General features: G+C 50.1%; 1 protein-coding gene across 2 annotated transcripts in view; it reads right to left on the bottom strand.

Annotated features, from left to right (window-relative positions):
- Positions 1-6,598, bottom strand: part of SLC23A2 (solute carrier family 23 member 2) — a 51,983-nt gene extending 45,385 nt beyond the window's left edge. Inside the window, exons 1-2 of one of the 2 annotated variants that reach the window (XM_069035649.1) lie at positions 6,509-6,586; positions 5,626-5,713 (exon numbers count right to left, since the gene is read on the bottom strand). The gene's annotated coding sequence lies outside the window, so the exon portion shown is untranslated. Of the gene's footprint in view, positions 1-5,625; positions 5,714-6,508 lie in introns of both variants that reach the window. The other variant, XM_069035648.1, reaches the window with a different exon arrangement.
- Between the last annotated feature and the right edge of the window lie 8,412 nt (positions 6,599-15,010).

Raw genomic sequence — 15,010 nt, 5'->3', positions numbered from 1 at the left:
CTTTCAGAAACAATTAATTCTGTACAAAAAATGAAAAGGGGGGGGGGGGGAAATAAAGCTTCTGTAACCTGTGAAGAGCTGGTGCTTTAGAGCCTGCCAAAACAAGGATGTGTTTCCTTTGCTTGGGTATGGTGAGAGTACAGGATTCTCCACACAAAGGACAAGCAATAAACACAGCAAAATTAGTTTTTTCCTGTCACAGGGATTCAAAGACTCTGAAAATTCAAATCTTCCCACAGCACAGTCCACTAAGTGCTATTAGCTCTGGGACAGCTTCATTTCAACCAGCACACAAAATAAAAGGTTGCTAACTTTGCAGTGCAGCATTTTATTTCCCTTCCAAGCTCCTAAATAAAAAGTGAAAGTCATGACATGGAGTCACGTGCCTGTTTTATGAGATCCTCTCCATGACCTTGAATGCTGCTAAGAACATTTACACACAATTCCCTTTAAAAGCACAACACAGCAGCACCACTGAGCTTCAGGCTGAAATTCAAGACAATCCAGGTAAGTGGAGTAAGGTCAGAAAAATAGGAAACCCTTCAGATGGTGGCTTCTGGGCTGGAGAAGGGTGCTCAGCAAAGCTGGGCTTGGTGGCCAAAGACTTCCAGCATTTCCTTCCCATCACTAGCAGCAGATCAGCAGGAATTCCAGGGGCTGGGATGAATTCACTGAAGGCACATTAACCACCTCAGCACATAAACACAGCCAAGTGCATGAGTGTTTAAGGCGCCTTCCCATTAAAGCTGCACTTTGTTCTGTTAACTTTTACAACCTCACAAGTGTGTAACAGCCAGCAAACCACTAAAATCGACCTCATTGCCCTGGGCTGCCATTTCACGGCCATGCGAAACAGGAATAAAGCCAATTAAAATGTGTCGCTCCACTGAGAGCCCAAACTACTCAAAGCTCACACCCCAGGTCAATACCCAGGACTGTAAGTGCATAAGCACCCCTGAAGTTGCTTTCCACTTACTTTCCCACCACCATGCATTCCCAAAATGCTTCAGCCAACTGCTGCAATGGCATGAGCCCTGCAACAGTTTGATTTAAAAATAAATTCAGACAACAAACTGGGGGACATGGAGCCATTCAAAATCAAATTCAAAATCAGTTTGGGGAGTCACGACATTTCCAAACAGTCAAAACCAAATAATGGTGAGTCAATCCCTCCTTCACCGTTGTACTCATCTGAGGCCCGTTCTTCAAGCAGTTTTACTCTAATGTGAGCATAAAGTGGGTGACAAATTCAAACAGTCCCTTTTATCAGAGAGGGCACGTGCTGGTTTAACCCAAACACACACAAACCAGGTCAGTTGTTGTTTTCAGAACACACAGAGCTGGAAAGTTCAGATACTCCCAGGTGCTGTGGGAGACGCAGCTCCTCCACCACAACAACTGGACTCCCCTGCTCCTAAAAATACAACTGTCAGACAAAGCTTGTTTTCTGAGGCATTTTGCTGATGCCAAGTCCAAGATCAAAACATTCCTGGTTCAGAGGACAGAGATGTATCAGTCTCCAAAATATGCAGCTAAAATCCAGCCATGCCACCCCCCCAAGGTGCCTGGGACACTCTTATCAAGACACACGAATTTATTACTGCTTAGTAACGTAGGCTTTGGGGAAAGAATAAAATGTTCTGGTTGCCTGAATGTGTTGAGAAGGAACTCTGGAAATTCCCTTTCACCGAAATAGGATAAATTATATTCACTCTTGAAGCTGCTATTTAAAAGTAATATTAAAATAAATTAAGTAAGGGCAGACACTTGGATGCTAAGCGCACTCCCTGCCCCCATCCCCTCCTTACCCAGCACTTGCATCTTCTGGCCTGAGAACTGAGACACAGGGAGATTCAGATCATTGAATTTCTAATTATAAACTCATTAAAATACTAGTTTTACAGTTACCTCAAGCCCAGCCATTCCTCAGCAAATAATCAACTGGAGCTGTGGGATGGGAACAGAGAGCATTTCAATCCACTCCCACAACGCAGGAGGGAGACACCCAAAGAGTGCTTTGGGACCCCCTGGGCACAGCCTGGCTGGGACCTCGCGGCAAACTGATCCTTCCCTAAACCATCCCGAAGCTCTCAAAGCCCAAGAGCCCCAACCCAGCCCCGGGACCCCGGCACAGCCAGGGGAAGAGGCACCGCTCCCAGGGCAAGCGTGACTCACTACTTAGGGGCTGATGACAACATTCGGGACCACAAACTCGGCTCCTCAGCCCAGGGCGAGGGTGATTCACTACTTGGGGGCTGATGACAACATTTGTGACCACAAACTCGGCTCCTCAGCCCTCTGGAGAACTGCGTTAGAGGCCAGGGAGTCGCGTCGTGCACCGCCAGGCAGGCGGCGTTCCCGCTGCTGTTTGGCAACAGAAATGGCCAAGACTGATGCCGAGTGCACGGAATAAAATTACAGCAGGAGACTTCTGAACTACAAGTCCAGTTCTCCCTCCTCCTCCCTTTCCCCACCAAGTGCCAGCGATGTCTCAACACCCCAACTACCTTTCCAAGGAAGTAGCTCTGCTCCTTTCATGGCCAAATTACCATGGCAAGAAATCCCCATTTAGATTCATCTCCAACAGAAAAACATTCAGACAGCAAATATTTCCTTCCCATAACCTGAAAACAGCCAAATATCATCAGATTTCTTTCCTGCCATCAAAGAAACCCTGTCCTGAGACAGCTCATAACAACTAAAAACATTTGCCCATAAAGCAAATGAGCTCCCAAGTACTGACAGAAATATTTAGTGCACCCCACGAAGCTGGCAGTGTCTGAACACACTTCACCCCCGGAAGGCTGGAGAACACAGCAAGAAGTTTCATTTGTAATGATTTATTTTATTCCTGCCTTCACTACATCAGGATGCACATCTCTTACTCATCCTGACTGTCAATATTGTCTTCCTGCAGCTTTTAAGTAAAATAACCCCCACAGTAACTGTTGTCAGGCCATGTCATGACCACTGAGGCTTCATAAATAACACTTGATAAAAATAGATTTTGCAGCAACATATAAACCATCAGCTCCAATGGAAGTAGAAAGGTTGTGTGCAGCCATCTGCATTTTCTCCTGTAAGGATAAACACACAAAGAAGTGTTTGGAAGTAAAATAAATCTATTGAAGAAATGGCCCTACAGAAACTTCTGGGGCTTGAGATTTCTTATGTGGCTCACACAAAGACATTGAAAGGAGCGGCTACAGCAGGACAACATCTTCTCAGGAAGAAATCCTTCCCTGGGAGGGTGCTGAGGCCCTGGCACAGGGTGCCCAGAGCAGCTGTGGCTGCCCATGGATCCCTGGAAGAGTCCTAGGCCAGCCTAGATGGGGCTTGGAACAACCTGGGATAGTGGGAAGTGTCCCTGCCCATGGCAGAGGGTGGCACTGGCACTTTGAGGTCCCTTCCAACCCAAACCATTCGAGGATTCTATCACCTTCCAAATACCACCTTGCACAGGACACCAGTTCGTGGCAGGAACAGGTCCCAGGGTGTGCCTGCTGCCCTCTCCTGCCCTCCGGGAGCAGGAGAAGTTTAAAAGTTTAATTGCTGCAGTTCAGACCAGTCACGAGAGCAGCTTAGCAGCCACTTCTGGAGGAATCCATACTGACAATGCCTGAAGCTTCACCCATTTTCCTGTTAATGGTCTCCAGTCAACTTACACAACACAACAAAGCCAGGTCACAGCCCCTCGGGACAGTCCCTGTACTGGGGAAGTTGGCAGATTTGGCTACACCAGGAAGAAATAAAACCCCAAACGTACTGACAGAATGAAAGACAAAAAACTCTACCTGGTTTAATTTAAAAACCATTTGAAATGCAGCATGTTTTACAGGTTCTTCTAAACAAATGAGGGGGAATTCCACAAAGTTTTCTGTTAGGAAAAAACCAACCCTCAAACGCTGCCATTATTTCAAGCTTCCTCTGAAGAAGTCTCCAACCAAGTAATACCAACAAAGAAATCGTTTCTATTTCTCCACTGGAATTCAACTCCCCGTTAGACTGGACCTCAGAAATTCTCTCATTAGCAACCTTTAAAAAGCCACACACCCACACACCACCCAGTAAGGACTTATGGAGGTACACTCAGGTCTACCTGGGCTCAGGGAGGGCAGAGAGCACAAAAATTCCCTGAACAGATCGGGCTGCCATAGAAACACAAGGCTTTTGTGGGCTAACCCCTGACTGAGCTGCCATCCCTCCGGGGGTCCCAGCACCCAGGGGACACTGCCAGGCTTCGAGGGATGAGAGCTGCTTAAACTGCTGCTGTCACCCAAGGAAACGCCCATCAACCTGCAGCCCAAACCCTCCCACTGTTTGAGAAGCTGCTTTTCCTTCCTATTTGTTTCCATGCCGAAAATGCAGAAGAAGCAACAGACCCGTGCTCTGAGGACCTGATTCCCATCCTGCTCCTTCCATCTCCTGAGAGCCGTGTGCTTCCAGAGAGATCAGCAAAGCTAAGCCTGCCTCAGGGCAGGGTTTACAGCCCTGGGATGGATCTTAAACCATTCGAATTTGGCCTGTTAAGGCACAGCAGGAGCACAACCCACCCTCGAGAACCCCAGCTCGAACTCCTCTTGTCCCCAGGGCTCTGACAACACATTTTCAAGTCCTCTTCGCATCTTTACTAAGCCAAAGGCTCGTTTAAATCCATGATTAAAATCTCAGGGCTTGTTTAACCTCCTCGCTGGCCCAAGGCTGAATTTGTTTCAGTGCAACTCCACATTAACACAGCTCTAATTTCAAGCTATCTGGATCATGACTGGGAGCTAGGAGTAGGGGTGCAAGAGCTCGTCAGCTACGAATCCCATTGTTCCACATATCTCAGGGATTATTTTCCAGTTTGCTAACCTGAGCTACTTGTTGCAATAATCCTTTATCTACACTGAAATCATCTGGTAAACCAAGGTGTGCAGTTAAGTCTGTGCAGCCCATCACTCCAGCATTTGTGCTGCTTCTCCACTTCGTTTCACAGCCTGCATCAAACTCCACCTGCCAGCAAAAACACTACCCAAACCACCCTTTTTTCTGAGCTTAAACTGGGTATTTAAAGCTTGCTCAAGACTGGCAGCACTATGCTGCAGTGAGGATACACAGACATATTAAGCTCCCTGTGAATACAGAGCATTTAATGTTTTTATTGAAAAATAAAGCTCATCAGCAACAGGGAGCCTGGCATCTACCTGGCACTGAACTCACACCAAGAGTCGGCCACATGTGGGAAATGACGAGGCGGAAAAAATTAACAGGCCAGGTCTTTACCTTGTCTTAAACACCTCTGGAGATTTCCCTTCCCTGCCAGAATCTTCCACTGGCTCTGCTGCTGCCTTGGGGGTCAGCCCAGTCTGCACTCACCTGGCAAGGGGAGCCCCAAACTGCCTCAAGGGCTGCTCTTCCCAGTGTACAAAATAACAACGACGGCTCCAAGATGAAGGGATGGGAATGAAATTGTAAAGCCTCTGCCTCATTCCCAGCTCTTATGGAAAAAGGCAAAAGTCACTAGTAACAGTAATGGATAATAGTGGCTAGTCCTTATTCTAGGAAACCTAACAGGCTTGCAACAAGCTTTGTTCGGGCATTTTTCTGCGCTACCTACATCACTTCTTTCTACCCAAAATGTACCTTAAAACAAAAGAAAACCACACACGATATCGAACGGGGCTTGCAAGTTAAAACCAGAAAATGGAAATATTTACTGCCTCGATGTGCACTGAAAAAGAAAAAAAAAAAGGCAAATAAATAATCTAAAAAGGGGGGGGGAAAGCTTTAAAGCGTATCACGAGAACGGGATCAGGAAAGAGCGAGGCCACCCCTTCAGGACCAGGGGAGAATTAACCTGCATTTCTCCATCCCATCTGCAAGCTTAAGGCTCTGCCACCCATTTTGTTTCAGATTAAAGGGGAAAAAAAATTAAAAAAAAATAATGACCTCAGCGGTATAGAGAAAAGACCGCACCCCAGGGATGGATGCCCGCCTGGTCCTGCTCGCCGGGCAGGTGACCCCGCCGCAGGTGCCACCCCGGCCACCCCCCGCGCCCCTTCCCCATCCCAGGGAGATGATGCCGAGCCAGAGGACGCCGGCACGGAGCACAGGGAAGGGTTTATTTAATCCATAAATGCGGAATAAAAGGGAGAGGAGAGGAGAGGAGAGGAGAGGAGAGGAGAGGAGAGGAGAGGAGAGGAGAGGAGAGGAGCGGACGGCGCGGGAGCCGCGCGGCCAAGGTGAACCGCGGCCGGGTAACATGGTGGAGGCTGCGGGGAGCCGCGACCCTCCGGCCCGCGGCAGCGAGGGGCGATTCGCGGGTGTGCGGGGATGGGGGGGCCGGCACGGAGGTGACAGCGGGCGGGAGGCTGGGGGGCGAGCGCCGAGGGGAAAGCGCTGAAGGCAGAGCGCGGCGGAGAGAACGCCGAAGGAAGAGCGCTGAGGGGAGAGCGCGGCGGGGAAGCGCCGCGGGGCTGCTCCCTCAGGGCGGGCGGCGGCGGGAGGAGGAGGAGGACGGGCTCACCTGCCATGGCGGGCTGAGGGCGGCAATGGCGCTGGGGGCTGCGGCTCCGCTCCCCTCGGTCTCCGCGGCGAGTGCGGCGGGGCCGGACGGCCCCGGCAGGCAGAGCACGGGGCGGGACGGGCCCCGCTCCGCCCCCGACAAGATGGCGCGGCCTCGGCCCCGCTCCCTCAGGGCTCGGCCGCCATGGCGGCCCGGGCGCTCGGCGGGGGAAGCGGCCTCGTGTTCCCTGAGGGAGAAGCCTCCGGCTGCAGGGAGGTTTATCCAGGTTTATCCAGGAAAGACACAAATCGCACAGTCAAGGGATGGGTCAAGTTGGAGGGACCGCAGTGGGGCATCTGGTCCAACCTCCCTGCTCAGGCAGGGGCATCCCGGAGCACATGGCACAGGAGTGTGTCCAGGCCGGTCTGGAATATCCTCGGTGAGGGAGACTCCACAGCCTCTCTGGGCAGTGGAGCACTGAACAGGCTCCCCAGGGAATGGTCCTGGTGCCAGGGATGGCAGAGCTCCAGGAGTGTTGGGACAATGCTCTCAGGAACATGGTGGGATTGTTGGGATGTGCAGGGCTGGGAGTTGGATCAGTGGTCCTGATGGGTCCCTTCCGGCTCAGGAGACTATGTTATTCTATTATTTTGATTCTAGGAATCGGTGCTTGGTCACTCACACAGGAAGGTTCTTCCTCGTGTTCAGGTGGAACTTTCTGTGCATCAGTTTCTGCCTGTTGCCTCTTGTCCCGTTGCTGGGCCCCAGGGAGCAGAGCCTGCTCCACCTCTGACACCTGCCTGCAGCTATTGATGGGTATTGATGAGGTCCCCAGGTAAAGCCCCTGGGGCCCCTCAGCTGGGGGTCCCTTCCAGCCCCTAGGAAAATGTGCTCGCTTGGTGCCCCTGGCCCTTTTGGGGCTTTGTGGTTTCTTTTTGGATTTTTTTTTTTTTTTTTGATTATTCTTTTAGGGAAGATCCAACTTTTACAATAGGAGAGTGAGTTTAGGGAGGAACAAAAGGATCACAGAATCATTTAGTTTGGAAAAGACCTCTGAGGTTGAGTCCAGCCTGTGACCAATCACCAGCATCTCAACCAGACTGGAGCACTGAGTGCCACATCCAGTCATTCCTTGAACACCTCCAGGGTTGGTAACACCACCACCTCCCTGGGCAGCCCATTACAATGTCTAATCACCCTTTCTGTGAAGAAATTCCTCCAACCTAAACCTTCCCTGTTGTACTAGAGGAGGCTAAGCTGAGTCCCCCAAAAGATGACACCTCCACCACATCCATCCTCTTCCACCAATCCCACTTCTCTGAGATTTCCAGTTTTCTGGTGGGGGCTGGGACAAATGTGACACAAACGTGACAAATCCCCCCCCCCCAGCCCAGAGAGCAGGGTGTTTTCAGGCACCACTGACATCTGCGGTACCCAGCGCTGGATGCTGCCTCTCTCACGTCCCTCTCGGCAACATCTGACATTCCTAATGGCTTCTGACAACGTTAACTCGCTTTAATTTGTGTCCTGCCCTTCCCAGAACGTGCAGTTCTCAGACACATCAGCTCGTGGGTGCTTCCCTTGCTCAGGGCTGTTCTGGGCAGCCGGGGCCGAGCCCCTGCAGCTGATTCCTGCCCTTTCTCCTCACACCCCCACCCTGCTCCCTTAGCCTGGCTGTCCTTGAGGAGATACTGACCCATGCTGGGCTTTCTCCCCCCAGCCCTGCTGTTATTTGATTAAGGTGCAGTCCCGAGTCGATGGGAAAGCGTTCCCCGGACCACTGGCACTAATTGGACCCCATTGCAGCAGTTTCACCCAGACCTGCAATTCTCTGTTGATCTTCCGGGTCCTTGCTTTAAACGTTGCTGTTTGTGCAGTGTTTGGCAGCCGGGCATGTCAGCGGGGTGTTTGTTCACCAGCTGTCCAACCCCTTCCCTCCCGCTGCCCCATAAACAGGGTTTCATCCGATCCCATTAAAACCCAGGAGCTTACTTTAAGACAAGAAACCCTGTGAGGCCTCTGGAGCATTTGTGCTTATCCTCGGGCTTATTTTTTCCCACGTTCACTGCAATACTCTGCTGGTTAAGCTCCTAAAAGGTTTTCCAATGAGACATATAGAGAACTGTATAGGGCAGGGCTAAGGCACAAGGCTTGATTGTGGATATCGATCCTTCGGCATTATTCAATACCTGGCCTTATCCCAAACACAGACATAGACTTTAGTGCAGCTTTTAAACGTTGAAAGCCTTTGTTTGTCAGGGTTGGGGAGCGTGGGGCCGTGACGGGAGGGACGTTTTTGTAATGCCAGATTGATTGAGGCTGCAGCAGTTTTGCTGTTGACAGGAGTTTGTGCAGGAAGACAGATCGTGTGTGCTCAGTCTCCCTGCAAGGCCTCCCTGTGCTCAGAATCAGGGACAGGGACACAGCTCTGTTTATTTTATTTCTGAGTGTTACAATTTTCCAGCCCGCCCTCCCCAGGTGGAAGATGGCAGGAGGGAATACAGGTGATGCAGCGAGAGATCTGTGGGAGGGGAGTTAAAACACATCAGGCACATTGAAATGTAACAGATAAAGACCTCAGGGTCATGATAATCCCAAGGACAAGCAGAGGAAGGATGATAAAGGTGGATTTAGTGCTCCAAGAATTGAATTTGGCACAGCTAGATCCCCCAAAACCATGGGCTCAAACCCAGGAAAGCCTTTTTCAGTTCTTATTCATCTTAAATTGATAAATTCCTTCTCAGGTGGCCTCCCATGCTGCAAAGTTTGAGAAAATTCCCTGGCATTTCCCTTGTTCAGGAAGCCAGAGCCCATCTTATGCCATCACACTGTCCTGCTGCAGAAGCAGAAATAATTTCACTGGGATTATTGGCATATATCCTTTGTGTTATTAAAATGTGGTGAAGAACCCTGAGGAATTTATCTAAACATTCAATTGCTCCCTGCCTGAATGACTCACAGGTCCATAAAATGGTGGAAGAATTGGAGCCATGGGATGTGCACGTCCTTCATGACAACGCAGCAGCAGAAATTAGCACTCATCAATCATTTGGTGTGCAGACCTTTGAGATCCAAAAGGACACACATTCCCTTTGTTTTCTCCTCTATCCTACATCTTGTCTAGATTTCCCGAGCTACTCAAAGCTCACTCAGGGACTTACCTGAACAGGTGAGGTGTTGCTGCATCCAGTTAGTCCCTAGAGAAGGCTTATGCCACCCTTCCCACTTCATCCAGTGTGAAATACCTGTCTGTCATAAATACAAAACCTAAATGTCTCCTGGAACTGTCCTAACTAGCCTAAGTTCCAGTAAGACTGGCTTTCCGAGGTCCCAGTTCCTCCCTTGCTTTGCACCCATCATGTTGCTCGCATCCTGCAGGATAAATATTCCGGTGTTAACTGATCCTGGTAGTAACAATGAGGGGGTGCCTGGGCACTGGGAGCTGTGGGAGCTCTGCCAGCCCCACCACAGCCCATGAGCAGGGATGGGGTTTTGTGAGGAGATCGTGCCCACATGGAGCTAAAAGTCTCCACAAGGAGATTTTGTGGGGCACAGTCGAGCCTCCCCCTGGGCTGTGTGTCCTTCTGCAGAGCCAGGGACACCGTGCTATCACAACAGCCCAAGGAACCTTTACTGAGGACATTCCCCAGCTTTGTTTTGGTTGTTTCTTCATGGCTCTGTGTGTGGATCAAATGGGAAGACAAGGACTGCAGGTCAGGGTTTTCCTCGGATGCAGCATGGACGTTACTGGCATAAATTTAAATGCTGAAATGTTTTTGGCCGGTGTCTCTTACTCAAAATTTCCATTTTAAATCCAAGTGGTGTCTCGGGTGGGATGTGAATCATTGATCTGAGCACAGGATGTCCAAAAGACCAAATCGAAACTTCACATCCAGGGATTGTATCTAGTGAATGGCATCCTTGCCCTTGGCAGGGGGGTGGAATGAAATGGTCTTCCAGGGCCTTCCAATGGACCCAGACCATCCTGTGATTCTAAAATTGGTTTGGGTCTGGCATCCATAGCTTGTTTCCAATCCTGTTTCCTTGGTGTGTTTTGAGTTTGGTTTTTACAACATAAAAAAAGAAAATTTGAAAAAAAATAGCTTGCCTTGCATCAGATTAACAATATTTTATGTGAATCCCACAGATGGAGTCCAGCAATTAAGAAGAACCCAGCATTCCTGTGTATGGATAACAGGAATATCTTTCACTGGATTAGACAAAATAGAAATGAAGCCCCTGGTATTTCAACAGCGGCCTAGGAGGTGAGTGAAAACTCCCCCAAATAAGGCAAAAAAACGTTAACAACTCACCAACAGTGATTTTTTTGCTTCTCCCTCTGGAATATGGAGTGGTAACTGAGGGGAAGAGCTGGGCAGACCCTGAGTTTCACTTTGTGAGGTGAGGAAAGCGAGTGTGAACAGCCCTTGGTTAAAACACCATCTACAACATCTGGTGGGAAACACCTCCAGCTCCCGACCCACAGGGATTTCTCGTTATCTCAGGGACAGCCATGACTTGCTGTTCCCCCCAATGTTAGGTGGAAATCAAGTCAGAAAAAATGTGTTTCTTTCTCAGAACCGACGTTGGCTCTGTCAGCCGAGCTCAGCCCTCCGGTTTGTCATCTGCAAAATGGAGGCAGGAAGAATCTTATGAAGTTTAATTAGTGCAAAGTGCTCTTGGTAGCAAAGAGGGCTTTTGGTCCAAGGATCTCAGGCCAAGTACTCAGATTACGGAGGCTCCAGCCAGCGATCCACAGGGCAGAGCCCCTGCTGTGCGTGGGATAGCAGGGGAGGAACAGCAGCGCTTGCAAAGTGACAGCGGTCTGAATTCACAGAATGAACAAATCAATAGGTGAGCAGGAGAGGAGATCTGCGTGGTTGCAGAACTGTTGGATCCCTGCTGGTCCTCTCATGGTTTCCCCTCCAGCAGCTTTTGGAGAGAGGGGACCTTCCTTCAGCTTTGGGTTTGCAAAGTATTTTGTAAGTGGAGATGAAGTTGTGGCAGCCAGGAGAGTACAAACAACCCAGCACAGTACAAACAACCCAGCACAGTACAAACAACCCAGCACAGTACAAACAAGCCAGGACAAGTCCCTCTGCTTCTCCCTGTAGCGTTGCTCAAGCCACGCTGGCCATGGGATATTCATCCCAAGCTGTCAGGAATACAGGGCAGGGGGAGTGCTGCAGAGCGCTCCCCGTGACACTAACTCAGCTGGACAGCCTGTGCTCTGGAGGAGAAGGCAATTTTCTTGATGCTGTTCTGTCTGGTACCTCAGGGCTGTACCAAAGAAATGAGATTTCACTTGCTGAGTCAGGGGCAAAGCCTGTGTTTGGCAGGAGGAGGAGATGGGCTGAGTCACCTCTCCGAGTTCATCCCCAGTCTGCTTCCTGAAAGCACAGCCCCTGAAATGAGCTGAGATCCTGGGAAGAGTGGGACCAGGAGGGGCCAGGAAAGCAGCATGCATTTGTCCTCCCTGGTCTCTTCTGCTGCCAGGCTGTCCTTGTCAAAATGCTGAGTCGCTGGAGCCACATCTCCCGGCTCGGAGGTGTCAGGGCAGCGGCAGAGGCACGGCGGGAGCCCGGGGCTGACAGCTCCCCATGGTTTTGCTCTCCTGGGCACACTCACCCTGGAGTTCTGTTGCATTAGATCTTCTCCCATCGGATGAAGCCTGAGGCATCTGCAGGGATGGTCTCCAAGGGGGAGACAAGCTGGGATTTGTCACCTTGTGTCACATTCAGGTGTGGCTGTTCAAAGCTCTGGCAATAAAGAGCAGCTGCTGTGGACAGATGTGGATAAGCAGGGCCAGAGCAACTCATTCCCACTTAAACTACTTCCAAAATGGGGTGGACATGGTGCACAAAATCATTTTAAAGTCCATTAGAGGAATTTTATTGCACAGAATAAAAGAGGTTTTCTTGAGCCACCTGCACTGAGAGTTCAAGGGAAGGTCCTTTACTCTGCAAAGCACAGACAGCAGCGCCTCGTGGCTGCTTACTCATCCCTCAGCAGAGAAGGGAGAGCAGAGACACAGTCCCTGGTTTAACCCACTTGCAAGTCCTTCCCAAAGAACATCCTCAGAGAGGAAGGATGGGCTTGGGTCACTTTTACCCCGTGACTCATTTAATCCCTCGTGTGAGCACATAGCAACGAAACCACACAGTGACATCAGGAGTGACACAAACACATCGGCCTTCTCCAGCAAGGGGCAAAAGGCAGATTAAACAAGAGTGCTGCTGAGGCACGAGTTAGACCACCAGCCCTCTACAAAGCAGCTCCTGAAACTGAACTGCCCGAATCCCACTGGGCAGACGCCAGGAACGGTCACTCACACAGAGAAAAAGCAGAACTCCCGGGGGCAGAGGGAGAACTGGGCCCAAAGCAGAGCTCCACAGGCAAGTCCAGCACTGGAACTGGCTGTGGAGACACTCTGCAGTTCCTCCTTGCCCTGACAGCTGAAGCAAGGCTTGTCACGGGAGTGCAGAGCAGGCAATTATAGCAGCACGGATGCCACAGGGCTGGCCCGGCTCTCTATTTATAGTTCCCTCCCAGCACAGCTTTCCCTCTGTGCTCCTGCTCACAGGTGAAGGCACAGGCCATGCCCTGAAAGGGTCACAGGCCAAATAAAACCAGAAAGAACAAGGACTAGCAACCCCTTTTGTGATAAGAACCAAGAATCAGAGATGAAAGGACAAACAAGAAATCCACAGAGAGCCTGGAACAATGAACTCCAACTCAACTTTCCCCCCAAAATTGCCCTTTAGTTGGTTAACCTCTTCCCTGCCTGAAGTGCCACCTCTCTGCTATTCTTAATTGGTGCCAAACGGTGTCACTGAGGTGTTCTGCGAGCTCTGGGCCCTCCTACCACTGTTGAATTGTTCCCAGTGCAGGTGGGAGAAGGGCTGTGGGCCTGCCTGTCCCTCTGCAGCCCCGGGCCTGTGGCCAGGGTGGGAGGCACTGCCCCTGCTCCAGGGATGATCCAGGGCTCAGTGTGGCAGCCGACCACGGATCCAGTCAAAGAGTTGCCTTTGTTTGGCGGGGAGGATTAAACCATGAGCTGTTTGTGAGCTGAACTTTGAAGTGTCTCCTCAGTGATCTGAAATGCGGTCGTGCAACAAAGAGAGACCTCTACAAATACACTTTTTGTGTTTGAAGTTGGAGACCATCCACTGGTTTATTTTTAGGCAGCATTTGCACTGGCCGTGTTACAATCCTGCCTCTGTTCTGGTGCAATAAAAGGCAGAGAGGATTCACTTGACCTCCAGTATCAAATACAGAGAAAATAAGGCATTTGTCTGGAAAAGAACCACCCAAAATAGCAGGGAAGAGGCCATGCTGTGATATGGACTGTTAGTGCTGAGAGACAAGAAAAATGAGGATTATAGGAGCTGACAGGCTTCTTCTAATGACACATTAATGAAAGCTGCGACAAACATGGTGATGCTAATTAGTATTTGTAGGTTTAAGGACCTTCGATCTTTCCCTTTTACACTGAACACGTGCCTGAGAGTAAGAAATAATCCCTGCTGAGGTGAGTTCTCAGTGTTCTTCGAGGATTTGTTCTAGATCCAGGACATTTCCTTTGCTACACATGGCTTTAGCTCAGAAACTGATGCCCCTGCATGACTGAACTCTCCCTGGGCAGCGGGTTTGGGTGGTGTGGTTTGCCCACCTGCACTAAACCCAGCACAGCACGGTCTGACCAATGCAAGGGAACGTCAGGCTGGAGGGCTGAGCACTGGAGCTGCTGGTGCTGGCAGGCCAGCAGGGGGGAGAGGAATTATTTGCCCTGGTAACAGCACAGAGGCATTTGGGATGCATTTCCAACCAGCTCATGTTCCCTGAACTCCTTACAGCCCCTCCGTAGGCTTTGCAACACCCTGATGTAGACAATTATCACTGTATTCATTTTCTGTCTTGCCCCTCCTCGAAGAAGCTGGGGAGAGAGCCCAGAGGACCTGACTGGATGTTTAATTTCTCACTGTCACATCAGCAGGACCATCTGCACCAGGCATTTCCCACTGACAAGGGAAGGAAGGTTAAAACCTCTCATGACAGGTTAACAGCATGATTTGCAGCAACAGCTTAAATAAGTGGTTGCAGGCACGAAAGACTAGCAGGCAGCTAATCCTTTAAATACTTCAGAGCGGCTACTACTTCAGCCTGAGTAAATATTTCAAAATAAAATTAATTAGTGGTGACTAGTGGATTTGTTGCCCTTTGCTGTAACAGCCTGGGATGAAACGGTGATTCCTCCACAGAACTTTTGCTTCAGTGCCAAACCTGCTGTTTCACAGGAGCTGTAAGTCCTCTCAAAGAAGATTCATCACAGTTTTGTTCCTCTCTGTAACTGCAGAGCTGGAAAAGCTCTGCATGAATCTCGTGGATCCGTGAGCTCCCAGAGCAGCCTTTGTGCTGCCCCGGGGATGAGGACAGCATGGCTCAGAATCCAACCCAAGTACAGTGTGGAGGAAGGAAATGTAACTTCCTGATTCCTATCAGAAGAAAGCTCTGTCCATGCAG

Source organism: Aphelocoma coerulescens, chromosome 22 (assembly GCF_041296385.1).
Source record: "Aphelocoma coerulescens isolate FSJ_1873_10779 chromosome 22, UR_Acoe_1.0, whole genome shotgun sequence".
NCBI lineage: Eukaryota > Metazoa > Chordata > Aves > Passeriformes > Corvidae > Aphelocoma > Aphelocoma coerulescens.
This window is presented reverse-complemented; position numbering and strand designations above follow the sequence as displayed.